General features: G+C 28.4%; 1 protein-coding gene and 1 long non-coding RNA gene across 6 annotated transcripts in view; both read left to right on the forward strand.

The window, feature by feature from the left end:
* Nucleotides 1-14,519, forward strand: part of LOC127282164 (arfGAP with SH3 domain, ANK repeat and PH domain-containing protein) — a 527,240-nt gene that overhangs the window by 255,165 nt on the left and 257,556 nt on the right. The window lies entirely within an intron of this gene.
* Nucleotides 6,984-11,141, forward strand: LOC127282177 (uncharacterized). Its single transcript, XR_007843158.1, has 3 exons — nucleotides 6,984-8,221; nucleotides 9,897-10,196; nucleotides 10,333-11,141. It is a non-coding gene; the product is annotated as an uncharacterized LOC127282177 (long non-coding RNA).

Here is a 14,519-nt window from a genome sequence, read left to right on the forward strand (position 1 = left end):
GTTTTTATAGGGTTTTTTTGACGAATCCAAAAAAATATTTAAACTGAATTTTTTTAAAAATAAACTATCACATTTTATTCTTTGAAGGCTTCAGAAGAAAATGGGAGTAGTTAGACCGAAAAATATTGGTTTTTGTAGATTTTACAGTGAATTTACGAAAAACTGTTTTTTTGGCTTGTTGCAAACATGCAAAGTTTGAAGGCTTCGAAACATGGTTTAATATTATTTTTTTTTTAAAGTCTAACGCATGAATTTTTTCGTTTTTACGTCTACTTTAATAAGAAAGGGTGACAGAAAAAAATTTTGAGTTCCCTTTTTACCACCCTCATATATATAGGGCCATCCAAAAAAGCCTTCCGGCAGGACGGGCGCTTGGACGTTCTATCATTAAGGGGGCAATACACTTGTGACTTTCAAAAAACGATTTTTTTTGCATTTTTTCAAAGTTTATAGTTTCAGGAACATATCTGTAAAATTTTAACTCAATATTTCAAAAACTGAGAGAGACATACAGTCTCAATGGGAGAAGCACGTCAGGTCGTTCGAGGACCGGTTTCCAAAACACCTGGTGCCTATCGGGGTTTTCCCCTGTTGTACTCAGTAGACCAGGAAAAAAAATGATAATTTTGGTAAAAAAGTAAGTTGAAACTTTAAACTCTTTTTTCACGAAACAACATTTTGCAATTGAGTCTTTAATCGAAGGATATTTTTAATGCAAAACTCTATCTTTTACAGCAGAAAAAAACGTATTTTTTAATGAAAATCGACTAGTTGAGTTTGAGTGGCTGCCATTTTGTGAAAAATAAATTTTTTTAATCCTTCGATTAAAGAATAGATTACACAGGCACACAAAAAAAATTTGTTTGTTTCTTGAACTAGACCTACCATTCCTATAGTATTTTGGTCCGCTGAATACGAATATGAAGTCAGAATTGCTCCATCACCCTCTGATTTTTTTTAATTAAAAAAAAACCACCCTTAACCGGACAAATTCAAACTTAGGGGATAAAAAAATTAAATAACAGATTTTTTTAATAAACAGAACCTTACACCTACGTTTTTTGCACCACTAACACAAAAATAAAATCAGAACTGATCCAGCACCCTCAGATTTTTTTTGAAACGAAAAAAACCACCCTTAATCGTACAAATTCAAACTTAGCTATTTCGTTGGAAGAAAAATCGAAAGCAAGTACAAATAAAATTATTTTTTTATCCCCTTAGTTTGAATTTGTCCGGTTGAGGGTGGGTTTTTTCGATTTGAAAAAAATCAGAGGGTGATGGACCAAATCTGACTTCATATTCGTTTTCAGTGGGCCAAAATACTATAGGAATGGTATGTCTAGTTGAAGAAACAGACATCTTTTTTTATTTTGTGTGCCTGTGTTATAATTGATCCTAACATAATTTGTTATTTTTTACCACATGGGGCACAAACTTTTTTCCTGTTCTCATTATGAGAACATTTATTTCGAAAGCGAATATTGAGTAAAAATTGTTATTTCAATGTAAGAGGTGACTTTGCTTAGAAGTACAGTAGGGAGACGCATCAATGACAAACCTACTACTTATAAAGTATCAAGAAACAAAGAGGGGGTCCTTTATGTTTATTTCATAATCATTTTGCTTCCTCGTGGAGGAAGCAATAAATTTCTCCAATTCAATTGACTGATTTAAAACATTTCGAGTTGAACACTGCTTTAAAAATTTTTTTTTTTAATGCGGCATGGCATCATAGATGTTACTTTATATCGTTCACATTTAACTACATTCTTTATTTCTATTTCAAGTTAGTTCCCTGCTAGCTTCGCTAACGATCAGTAATGTTTATCTCAAATAAATCACAATTACTCTTTAAACCTTTTTATTCATTTTCTGGCCATTGCGTATAATCTTCGCTAACAGGTTATGGGCCCAGACTCGCGATAAATATCGTAGTTCAGTATAAAGCTTTTATTTTCTCCGTTGAAACGATAGACTAAAAACGCGAAAGTAAGTGCACAACTTAAAAATGGCAAACTGCATCAAAACGAATTCCTTACGTCTCGAAATGTTGTCTCGCGATAATTATGATACCTGGAGAATACAAGCAGAAGCGCTTTTAATAGAAAACGACGCTTGGACTTACGTATCCGGGGAAACACCGCATCCTGAAATCACTGGAGAAGGTGATGCTCGAACACAATTCGATCCGAAGCCAGCCAAAAAGCGTGGATAAAAGCAGACCAAAAAGCGAAGGCCGATCTCATATTAAGCATCAGCCCCTCCGAATTAAAGCAAATAAAAGGCGCATCACATCCAACCAAGTCTGGAGAAAATTAGAGCAAATATACGCGTCAGAAGGTCCGGCTCGCATAGCCACATTGCTTAAACGTTTAACGCAGCACAAAATGTCCATGGGCGATAATTTGAAGCAACATCTCGGCGAATTTTTTGACTCTGCACTGAGAGACCTTTTGCGGGGACAATTCTCTCCTTTTCCCACTCCCCGTCCTCTGTACTTTTACTTTCACTTATGTTAACTCTCAATTTGAGATTTCGGGATTTTTCTTTTCTTTTTGATATGTGATTCTTATCTTATTTTGATATTTCTTTGATTTTGATTATGAATTAAAAATTTCTTTTTTTCTCTTTTTAATAAAAAAAAAAAATTTTTTTTATTATTATTTTTATTATTAAGTTAGTCTAACATGCCCCGAGATAAAATATAGATTAAAATTAATAATAATGCACACACAAAGTGAAATATTTCATTGTGCCACTTGGAACGCCCGAAGCTTGATTAATAAAAAACTACAAATCGAGATAATGTTTAACCAAATGAACTTCGACCTATTATCAATAACTGAAACGTGGTTCAGCGAAAAGATTGTCAATTGGAATGCTAAGGGCTACAATTTAATCCGAAATGACCGCAAAAGGGAATCGACAGGAGGGGGCACGCTCTTGTTAATTCGGAACACATTCACCTATGAGAATCTAAAACTCACTGGATCTTGGCAGGAAAAATTTGAGGCTGTGGGAGTAAAGGTATACTCTACCCTGGGCCCAATATATATAATCTCAGTCTATATTTCCCCCACTGCAAAAATAACAGTAAATGACTTGATCGAATTAACTAACAAAATACCCGGAGAAGGACAAATGGTTTTAATGGGAGACTTTAACGCACATTTTGCTAACTTTGAGCCCTATCGGTTAAATAAAAGGGGGACGGTTTTACTTCAGTTCCAGGAGATCAGGGACTTAGTAATGGTCAATGATGGAAGGGCAACACACAGCTCTAGCCGAGAGACTACCCCTGGAGTCTTGGACCTTCAGTTCGTTTCGTCCTCCTTAGCAACGGTCTGTACTTCCCAAACGATGGAAGAGTCCTTTGGAAGCGACCATTTCCCGGTGACGCTGGCAATTCCGCTGAGGATGGATAGGTTCCGCCCTAGTTCGTATCGTCCGCGCACAGACAAAGTAGACTGGATAAAATTGCACGAACTGGTCTCACAGAGGATCATGGATCTTACCAATCAGAGTGAGGACTGTCTGATAAAATATGAAATCCTAACAACGGTGATTTTTGAAAGCCTTTTAGATTCTGGTGCTTATATCCCGAGGGACAGAAAGCCTCGCTCAATTGTGAAGCCATCTTGATGGTCCCCGGATTGCGAGGAAGCCATGGCAGAAAAGAGACAAGCAAGGAAAGCTTACCAAATCAACCCCAACCGAGAAAATTTCGAGCTGTTTCTAGAAGCTGAGGGGAAAACGAGAGAAGTATTGAGGAAACAGAAAAAAACCTCTTTTAGAGATTTATGTGCGTCAATTACCCCTAAAATGGGAATAGGTCAAGTGTGGAGTTTAATAAGGGCATTTTCCGGGAAAAAGTCCTCTCCACTGAACACATCGAATGACCCTGAGTCGCCTGAATACAAAGCTTTAAGGAACGAAATTGTAAGGGAGGATATTGTACGTCTGCCGGTAAAATACTTGAAAATTTTAACTTATGTTTTCTTTCGAATAGATTTCCGTGGCTTTCAACCCTGGTGAAATTTATTCCGAAACAAGGGGGTAAGGCCAATAGACCGATCTCTCTAACATCCTCGTTGGACAAGTTAATGGAGAGAATTGTTCATCGAAGACTGGAGCACTTCATAGAACATCGAAGACTGGTCCCAAGTTATCAGTTCGGCTTTCTAAAGAAAAGATCAGCAGTCGATTGTGTCTCGGTGTTGGTTGCTGACGTGTTGAGGGGTTTCGTGATGGGGAAGGGAACAGTGGCACTGGCCCTGGACATCAAGGGAGCTTTCAGTGTTCTTCTTCCCTCGGCTGTTCTTCAGGAGCTGAGGGATTGTGGTGCTCCGGCTAGAGTAAATAATTTCGTGGCATTCATGATCTCAAAGCGAAACCTATACTTCCACGAATTGAACTCGGAACCGTATGAATGCGGGGTGGGGTATTGTCCCCATTGTTATTTAATTTCGCCTTGAGGAAAATCGCGAGAATTCTCCCCCAGGGGGTGCGAATACTCCAGTTTGCGGATGATATTCTCCTATACGTAAGGTTTTCGGATATAAATGAGGCGCAGGCAATATTGGAGCAAGCGGTAGAGAGACTGACGCCATGTCTCTCTAGTCTGGGATTCAGTCTGACACCTAGAAAAGTCAGTTTTGTGTCTTTAGCCGTAAGAGAGAAGTCCAGTTAATAGAGGGAACATTCTGCCCAGAAGGAACATTAACCTGATAACGAGGCTAAGGACAAGTAATGTATGTGTTGGGGAACATTTTCAAAAAGTGGGTTGGAATATAGATTCACAATGCAAATGTAGGAGGGAAATCAGCTCTATAAAATACTATGTTTGGGATTGTGAACTGTTCGCGGAAAATAGGGATTCCTTCGTGCAATTTGTGAAAAGGAGGTTTCATTCGGATGAATTTTTATGTGCCCACTGGGATTTACTTTTGTTTAATCCAAATATGGAAATTGCAATGGAGGTGGGAAAATTTTTAAAGGTGGAGGGTATTATAATTTGAAAGTTTGAATAAAAGTACTTTATATGAAGGGTAGAATGACAAAAGGGGTCAAGCGCCAATTTATCGAAAATGAGGTTTTTGCATAAAAAAAATCAAGAAAATTCATTTACACATTTCTGTAGAAGGATTTCCTTTTTTATTGAGTATTTAAATCAGTTTTTAATAAAAATTAAGTTAATAAAATAGCCTCAAATTTACTTTATTGCAACCTGATTGAAAAACAAAAGAAAGTGGTGAGTCAATAATATTATGCATAACTTAACAAATTTTAAAACATTGCTTTATAATATATTTTCAATTTTAAACAATTTTAAAATCATTTTGTTATTAATTTTTAAACATTTTTATGATTATACTAAGTGAACAATTGAACTTAAAGATGAAAGTATTGCTCAATTCCAAAGCAAGCAATTAATTCGTAAATTTCTTGAAAACAAACAATTTTTTAAAGGAATTTTTTTTTCTATTCATTTCGTCGATTCCATAGAAAGAAACTAATTTTCCAGTTTTTCTTTAAACTGTATATTTTTTTTTATAATTAATGCTTAAAGAAAATGTGCGCAGTTGATATAACCTCAAGGCACCACAGTTTTTTTTAATTTTATCGTTAATATGTAGGTTTATTTCAACAAATTGTTGTTTATTTATTAACACATACTGATATATCGAAACGGTTTTCTCAGTTTTTTTTAAATGACCTGCAAAATTTTAAAAAATGTTTTTTTTACTTCCTGTAAAAACTGAATTGGCGCTTGACCCCTTTTGTCATTCTACCCTTCATATATATGAGGCAAAATTCCTGAAATGTCCGAACAAAAAATTAAAAGTTCTCGAATTTAATCCATACTTTTCTAAAATGTTGTTATTGTTGGTGAAAGTCTAAAAATCAATTATTATTAAATTTAATAAAATAGTTTTTGAATTACAACGTTTTTAATTTTTGACTTTTGAAAAAAAAAATTTTTTTCAATGTACAATATTTATAAGTAGAATGCATAAAAGTTAACACATATATAATGATTTTTAAAGCTTTTTTGACGGGCTACACGCTGTTAATAAAATTTTTTTTTTAAATAACATTTGACCTTGAAATTCAAGGTCAAAATGTTAATTTACGTTTATCTCAAAATCGGATTTTTTAAAATTATTTTTAACTATCTCAATGGAAAGCTTGACTAATTTCCTACAAAACATGTCATTTTCAGAGTGGGATCTTTTAAAGTTTTTGAGATATTAATTAATTAATTAATTAATGTTTATAACAAATGAAATATTTTACAAACGAATAAAGTTACCGTAATTCTGAAGTTAGTAATTGAGAGTTAACGTAATTGCGCATCCAACGAGCCCTATATGAAATATTTTGGATAAGTAGATTGTTAATAAACAATTAGTTAACATTGCAATTGTTTATTAACAATCTACTTATCCAAAATACTTCATATAGGGCTCGTTGGATGCGGAATTACGTTAACTCTCAATTACTAACTTCAGAATTACGGTAACTTTATTCGTTTGTAAAATATTTCATTTGTTATAAACATTAATTAATTAATTAATTAATTAATATCTCAAAAACTTTAAAAGATCCCACTCTGAAAATGACATGTTTTGTAGGAAATTAGTCAAGCTTTCCATTGAGATAGTTAAAAATAATTTTAAAAAATCCGATTTTGAGATAAACGTAAATTAACATTTTGACCTTGAATTTCAAGGTCAAATGTTATTTAAAAAAAAAATTTTATTAACAGCGTGTAGCCCGTCAAAAAAGCTTTAAAAATCATTATATATGTGTTAACTTTTATGCATTCTACTTATAAATATTGTACATTGAAAAAAAATTTTTTTTTCAAAAGTCAAAAATTAAAAACGTTGTAATTCAAAAACTATTTTATTAAATTCAATAATAATTGATTTTTAGACTTTTACCAACAATAACAACATTTTAGAAAAGTATGGATTAAATTCGAGAACTTTTAATTTTTTGTTCGGACATTTCAGGAATTTTGCCTCATATGTAAATACGAAATAATGTTAACCAACTGTAAATATGTTGCTTCAATCATGGTATGGTCACAATTGGCTACAAATAGTAATAAAATAAAATAATGATACGAAAAGGGAGAAAGGGAAAACTTAATTTTTAGGAATTATTGGAAATAAATAAAAATTAACTATAAAATCATAAAATAGTAAAATATAAATTACAAAGTACAATATGCTTATGGGAGGGAAGGGCGCGGGAACTAGGGAAGACGTCCCTGACTTAACCCAACCTTACCCTCCTCACAATTCCCTGTCTCCACACTGTGCATGAATTGAGCTTTAACTGCACGAGAGCACGAGACAGCCTGCAAAGATATAGTTAAGACACTGCTTGGAATTTGGAATTGTCAGAAACAAAATAATACATAGACAATAAGTAATATATACGAATATTACAGTATCTAGGATTGGCCTGATTCGTCGAAGCCACAAAAAAGAAGAAGAAGAAGACAATAGAACAAACAAACAACGCCACACCTGTGAATTTTGCGGGAGAAAAGGACTTAAAGAGTCCGAGTGTAGCCACAAAAACCGACAAGAAAATCAATCGGCAAATAATGTGGAATCCGCACAGTGTTTTTTCTCCGAAAATAAAGTGCAGTGTAGCCCCTATAGTGATCTCTGGTGTATCGACAGTGGTTGTAGTACTCATTTATGCAAGGATAGAAGTGCATTCAGTGAAATAACGGATACGAAAAACCATCGTGAAACACACGAATAGTACGACGACCCCAGTTGTAGCAGAAGGTAACGTAAAACTTATAGTGGATAAATCGAACACTGCGACATTAAAAAATACCCTATATGCGCCAGATCTTTGAACAAACTTGATGTCGGTTGCTAAAATAGTGGACAATAATTGTCAAGTGGTTTTCACGAAGAAACGCGTCACAGTCACGGACCTAAACGGCAAAATAAAATTGACAGCGGACCGGATCGGAGACCTTTTCTACATCAAGAACTCGGAAGAATCACACCTCGCATGCACGACAGATCACACCAGGAGCGATATACACTCAATAACATATATATGCTTTTCTTCCAGTTTGGACTCTTTTTGAAAAGTGGTGGAGCCTTCTATATGAATGTTATTAGTCTATGACATATGATGGAATCAACATTACCATGTGGTTGACAGCTAACCTGTAAATGTGGTAAGTTTATTGTTTTAATAAAAATTAACTATAATAATTTCCGTATTCATTCATTCATTCCGTCTGTCCACACTTGAAGTTAGTCGTATTTTGTTCCTTTTGTTTTTCTAAAATTTTGACAATTCTTGATTTCGTAATATTTTATGGTTAACACGACGGATAGTTTTATTCATCGTCATTAATTAAGTCATATACTAAGTGACAGTTTAAAGTAAAAAAAAATATTGTTCATTGTGTGCAGCACCAGTATATTTCCTACTTGGTATTTATAGAAAAAAAGTTTCAATTATAATATAATTTTTATTATTATTTATAAATTTATTATATTATATATACATTTTTTTAAATATAATGATTATTACAGATAATTAGAACATTTTAACTTATAATTATTATTTATCTTTCATTATTTTTTCATTATTCATTATTATTTATTATATATTATTATTCATAAATTTATTATTATTAATTATTAAATTGTTATATTTTTTTATCTATAAACAATATAAAAATAGTTTGCTTTTTTAAAAAATTTTCTATTTGATTTTAATTTTTAATTTAAGTTTAAAGTTTAAAACATTACAAATTTTTTTTAGGTTTTATTTTTTCAAAATTTTTAAATATTTTTTAATTGCTTAATACTTTTTAAAATATAATTAATAATTTTCAGTTAATTTAAACTTCTTTTTGATTACATAATTTTTTAATATTTATTAATTATCAGTTAATTAAATTTTTTGAAAAAAAACATAAATTTAAAATTTTCATTTGCAACGAAATATTTATAGAAAATACAAAAAAATATTTAGCATAATTAATTTTTTGTAATTTAAAAGATTATAAAAAATTCATCGAACATTGACTTTATCAAAAATATTTATTTCTAAAATTTTAATATTTATATTTTAAAATTTTTACTTAAATTTATTTATTTATATAACATCAAACTCATTTTTTTCTGTGTATAAATAAATGATAACGTGAAAATTAGAAATATACCTATTATTAATTTAATACTCCACTGATGCAGAATTATTATTATTATTATTATTAATATTATTATTTTAAAATAACCATTGCAATTAAAGTTGGACGCGCGCTTGCGCGCGTGTAATTTTGCTAGTATTAATATTAATAATAAATATAATAATAATAATTATTTTTTTTTAATTTGAATATTTTTATTTATTTATTTAGAGAAAGTAGATCATTTTTTAAATTTAAAAGCAATTTATTTTCTAACGTCAAAAATTGTAAGAAAATTATCTAATTTAATAATTTTTTGTTATTTAAAAATTTGAATTATAAATTTTTTTTATTTTCAACTTCTATTCAATTAGACTTTTTGTCGCATTTGAAAATAAATATTTTGAAAAAAGTTTTTAATTCCTTATTAATTAAGTTTAAATTGAAATTAAAAAAAAATTATTTTTTATAAAAAAATGTTACATTAACAAATTTGCAACTTCTAAAAATAATTTAATTTCTTTTTTTAAAGCATCCACTTTGTATAAATGTAATATTTTTTCATTCTTATTGTGATTAAAAAAACTTCTGGATTGACTACAATAAAAAATATTTTTGTTATTTATAAATAATAATTCTTATAAATTTTTTTTCTTTTTTCAAAATAATGACAAAATTCCTTTATATTCCTAATTAATTTCAATTTTAGGTTTCTTTTGTTAGTAGGATTCTTCAAAAAGTTTTAAGCAACTTATATTCAATTAGACTCTTAATGTCACTTCATTCGATGTGCTCTTTCATTTTAGCCTTGCCCTCTCGATAATTAGTATTTAACAAGGTTGTTCACTTCAATATTTTTAATTAATTTATTATTAAATTACTTTTGACAATATCGTTTTAAAAAAGAGAGAGAGAGAAAGTTACGAGGGTCAAATGCGTCACATACATGATATTCAGGATTATGGACAAAGTCACCTAACATCACTACGTGATCAATATTACAGAACAGGTAAGTTTCAATTTCAAAATGATTTCTATTAAAATAATTTAATTTGAATTGAATTAACAAATTGATAAATAAAAATCCTAGTAACGAATTCTAAAAAAATTGGCAAAAGTAAAACGATATTTATTATTATTCGCAGGTTAACCTTACGTATGACGTATGTATTTTGACAATTGTAGAAGTGGTTCTTGTGGCAAAAGTGAATCAGCAGTAATTGATCCAAAAAATATTAATTCCGCTGATCTGGACATTTATTTTAAAGCAAAACTTCAAGATATTATATACAATTATATAAATATTATACATTAACAGAATTATCATCAAGTCCACGAGGACAATTTTTCTTAGAAGATATTCACATTAATTGTATTAAATATTTATTATTTATTTATATACAAAACTAAATTGAATGTGAAGAATTTCTTCAATTATAAAATGTCGATAATGTAAACTATCTGGCATCTAATTAAATGGCCTTTAATTCGCGAAATACTTTTTAACAATAATTTGTTTTATTATTGTGAAAAAAAATTTGTTGAGAAGAAATTTAAAAAAAACATGGCACATCGAATAAAATAAAACGTTATTTCTTGATCCTCGCAATTACGAAGAGTCCTACACTTATGTTTCCTTGGTTATATATATTTCTTCTATAATGTCTTCTTTTTCAATTTTAATCATTTTAATTATTGATTTTGTTTAATTTGAAATCTATCGATTCGTGTAAATTTTTTTAAATTTGTATCATTTTAATTAAGATTTGTATTTTTTTTGAATTTTAATTTTTAAAAATTTGAATTTTTTCATTATTTGCCTCGCAAATCTACAGCGTGTAGTGTCAAAGCTTTTCAAGGTTTATGTGATGTTTGTGTTGTAACCACATTTTTTTTCTTACTCTGGGCCACATTGAATATATAAATATACCTATATCATTGAGAGCAATTATTCAAACGCGACTATTTAATAATAATAATAATAAAAAAATCTTCGTATCCTAAGCATAATGTCGTAACTTAAAAAACAATTATTTTTATAAAATGTAGTCAATTTTCGTAGATATTTGCAAATTTATTCATGTTTACAAAAAAAAGAAAAAATAAACCAAGAAAAATTAGGAAATAACCGGGAATTTTATTGAACGAAAGTAGCAGTCATCCTGAATAGTAATAACAATAATAATAATCCAATATCTATATATTAACTTATTTCATAATGTTCCAAGAAAGTTACAATTTTTTTCTAATTTTGCAACTTAACAAGCATAATATAATAGCATAAAGGTTTAATATGAATTTAATATTTAAACGATTGTTTAAATAAATAATATTTTTATTTATTATTTTTTTTGTAGTGCACCTAAAAAAGTTTGAATAAATTCAAGTCTTTTTTAAAAATAGAACAAAAAAAATATTTGAATCATCCCAGTTATCTCCCTGCATACATTGATAAAACTTATAAATAATCAAGAAGAATTTTTTTTAGATTTGTTTTCACATTTTTTGAAAGTTCTTAAGATTTGTTCATTAATTTAAAATCGCTATTCAATTTAGGCATAACTTTAGAAGATATGACAATGTCAATGTGGTCTGAACAACCATGGGTGGGTATCTGGTCAGTCGAAGGATGAAAATATGGCACCGCATTGTTTGCCATAAATTTTTCTTTTTTTGATTTTCGACTACTTTATTGAATTATAAACAGATTTCGAACGAATTTTTTTTTATAATTAGACCATTTTTCAATATTCCGCTAGGAATTTGAAAGAAATGATAATTATTATAATTTTAATATTAATTATAATTAATTAATATTTAAATTATTTTTATGAAGCAAGGGGGGCAATTTAAAAAAAGGCAATTAAAATGGTTAGTTATCATTTCAACATTTATTATATTCTTTATAATTTATAATTAATTTACACTGAATCTGGTAACATATATTTATAAACACATTATTTTAATTTGAAATATTAATAAAGGGAATGTATCCACGAGTGGCCCTCCTTTCAAATTTTTATAAAACCAAATGTAAAATATTAAATTGTTCTGTATCCAAAAATGATACTACATTCACATCACTGTGGTAAATTTGACATTTTGCGTTTACAAATTTTCAAAATGTCATTAAAAGTATTAAAAAAGAAATCTGCCGAAAAAAAGGGAATTGAAAATGAATCATTGGTAACATATCCAAGTAAATTAAATAGAAAATAAGGTATTTCATTTGCAACATTTCTAACACTAAAATTAATTAAAATGCACTAATAATTTTGTTTGTTTGAATATTCTAAGTATTCATAAGAAATAAATATTCTGTAAGCATTGAAATTCTTCAATGTTTATTTGATTTTTAATTATTATTAAGCGATTTCAGCAAGTGGTTCACTCATGGATATAAATTTTTTTTCTCAAAAAAACATCAATTCTGAAAATTAATGTAAAATTTTTTTTTTTGCATTTGGGAAAAATCTCATTATATATATATATATATATATATATTTAGACAAAGAAATTTAAAAACTATAATACACCGTTGCGTTGGATAGGTATTATTATTTTAATACCTATCCAACGCAACAGTGTATTATAGTTTTTAAATTTCTTTGTCTAAAAAAAATATTTGAGTAAATAAAAAGGTGGTCCACTTATGGACACATTTCCCTAATAGACATTTAAAAACTTTTGGAAAAAATGTGCTTTTAAAAAATGTTTTAGAAAAAAAATTTAAATTTTTCATATCAGTGTGACTTAAATGCTTTTGTCTTGTTTCTAAAAATTTCTAATCTAAATTTCATTATCATAAAAAAGACTGACTCTTCTTTTATTTTTTCTAAAATCACCTTTGGATTGGTTGGACAACAATTCGGAAAGATTGAATGCTACAAATGATATCAAAATTAATTCACATGGAGAAAGATTGTCTGACTGAATACTCAAAAGGTATTCAATCTTATGTATGTATTTCAATAAAACATTTTTGATCGAGCTTTTTGACTTAATCATTTCAACAACCGTGATGGGCCATATAGAAATTAGACTGTTCAAACCTCGGATTATACGGCTTTTTCGACTTTTACCGACTTTTCTCTACTTATTTTAATAAAATGCGACTTTTTAGACTTTTTTTAAATTTTAAACAAAATATATATTTTTTAGTATACAATGCAGATCTTCTTCAGATCTTCTTTAATTCAGTTATTAACTCAATTTTTAATTACAATTCTTCACTAAATTCATTATTTTTAATAATTGTTCTTCATAAATTCAATTATCTTAAAGTATTTTTCAATTAAAATTTTTATGAAATTTATTAATTGTTTATTATTAAAAAAAAAATAGTAAATAAAATTACCAAAAATTTTTAATTCAAAATCACTTGAAATTTAATAATTTGCAAAAATGTCAATTATTTTTATTTTTTTAAATTGATTTTTATTAATATTCTTTCAAAATTCAACTATCTGAAACAATTTTTCGTTTATAAATTTTTGAAATTAAAAATTACTTGAAGTTTAATTAATTTCAAAAATCTAAATTGTAAATCTTTGAAAATTTAAATATTTTTATAAAATGTTATGTAAAATCATTTGATAATTTATTTTTATTTCTGTAAAATTTAATCATTGTTTGAAAATTAACAAAATCTTTTCAAATTCAATTATTTCTAACAAATTTCAACTTTAAATTTTCTAAAATTATTATTTAAAAATAATTTTTATTTTAAAAATCTGGAAAAGTTGATTAAGTATTACCTGGGATTTTTTTAAATAGTTAAATAAGAAAATTCAATTCAATGAAAATTCTACTTTTATAAAATTCGGTAAAATAAAATTTGAGTTTATTAATTTTGAAACCGTATGAAAATTTCAAACAAATTCATTGTGGGGAATATTCATGAGTTTCATTTTTTTTTTTACTATTTTTTACTTTTTTTATTGTTTTCTTTTACTATTTCTTTACTACTTATTTAACTATATTTTTTACTATTTTTTAATCTTACTAAATATAGATTTTTTGTCATTAGGTGATAATATATGGACAGCATCAACAAGTAGCTTAAACCAAAGTAACACAGTTGCACGATATCAAGAGACAAATTGGAAATTTAAAGAAAAATCATCGTCAAATACAGTTGAGAAATTTAACGATATCTGAACATTTAATCAACATCAACATTCCTATCCATATCGTTTTTTGAATCATATGTATCAAGTTGAAATATCAATTCTTTGTTTATTGAGAAAAAATGCATTCACAAATTCCACAGAGTCAGCAATATTCAAAAATTCCAAATCGAAAATTAATGAATTGGTTGAAACAGTAGGAA

Source organism: Leptopilina boulardi, unplaced genomic scaffold (assembly GCF_019393585.1).
Source record: "Leptopilina boulardi isolate dan_hultmark-lab unplaced genomic scaffold, ZJU_Lbou_2.1 LbouV2_285, whole genome shotgun sequence".
Lineage (NCBI taxonomy): Eukaryota > Metazoa > Arthropoda > Insecta > Hymenoptera > Figitidae > Leptopilina > Leptopilina boulardi.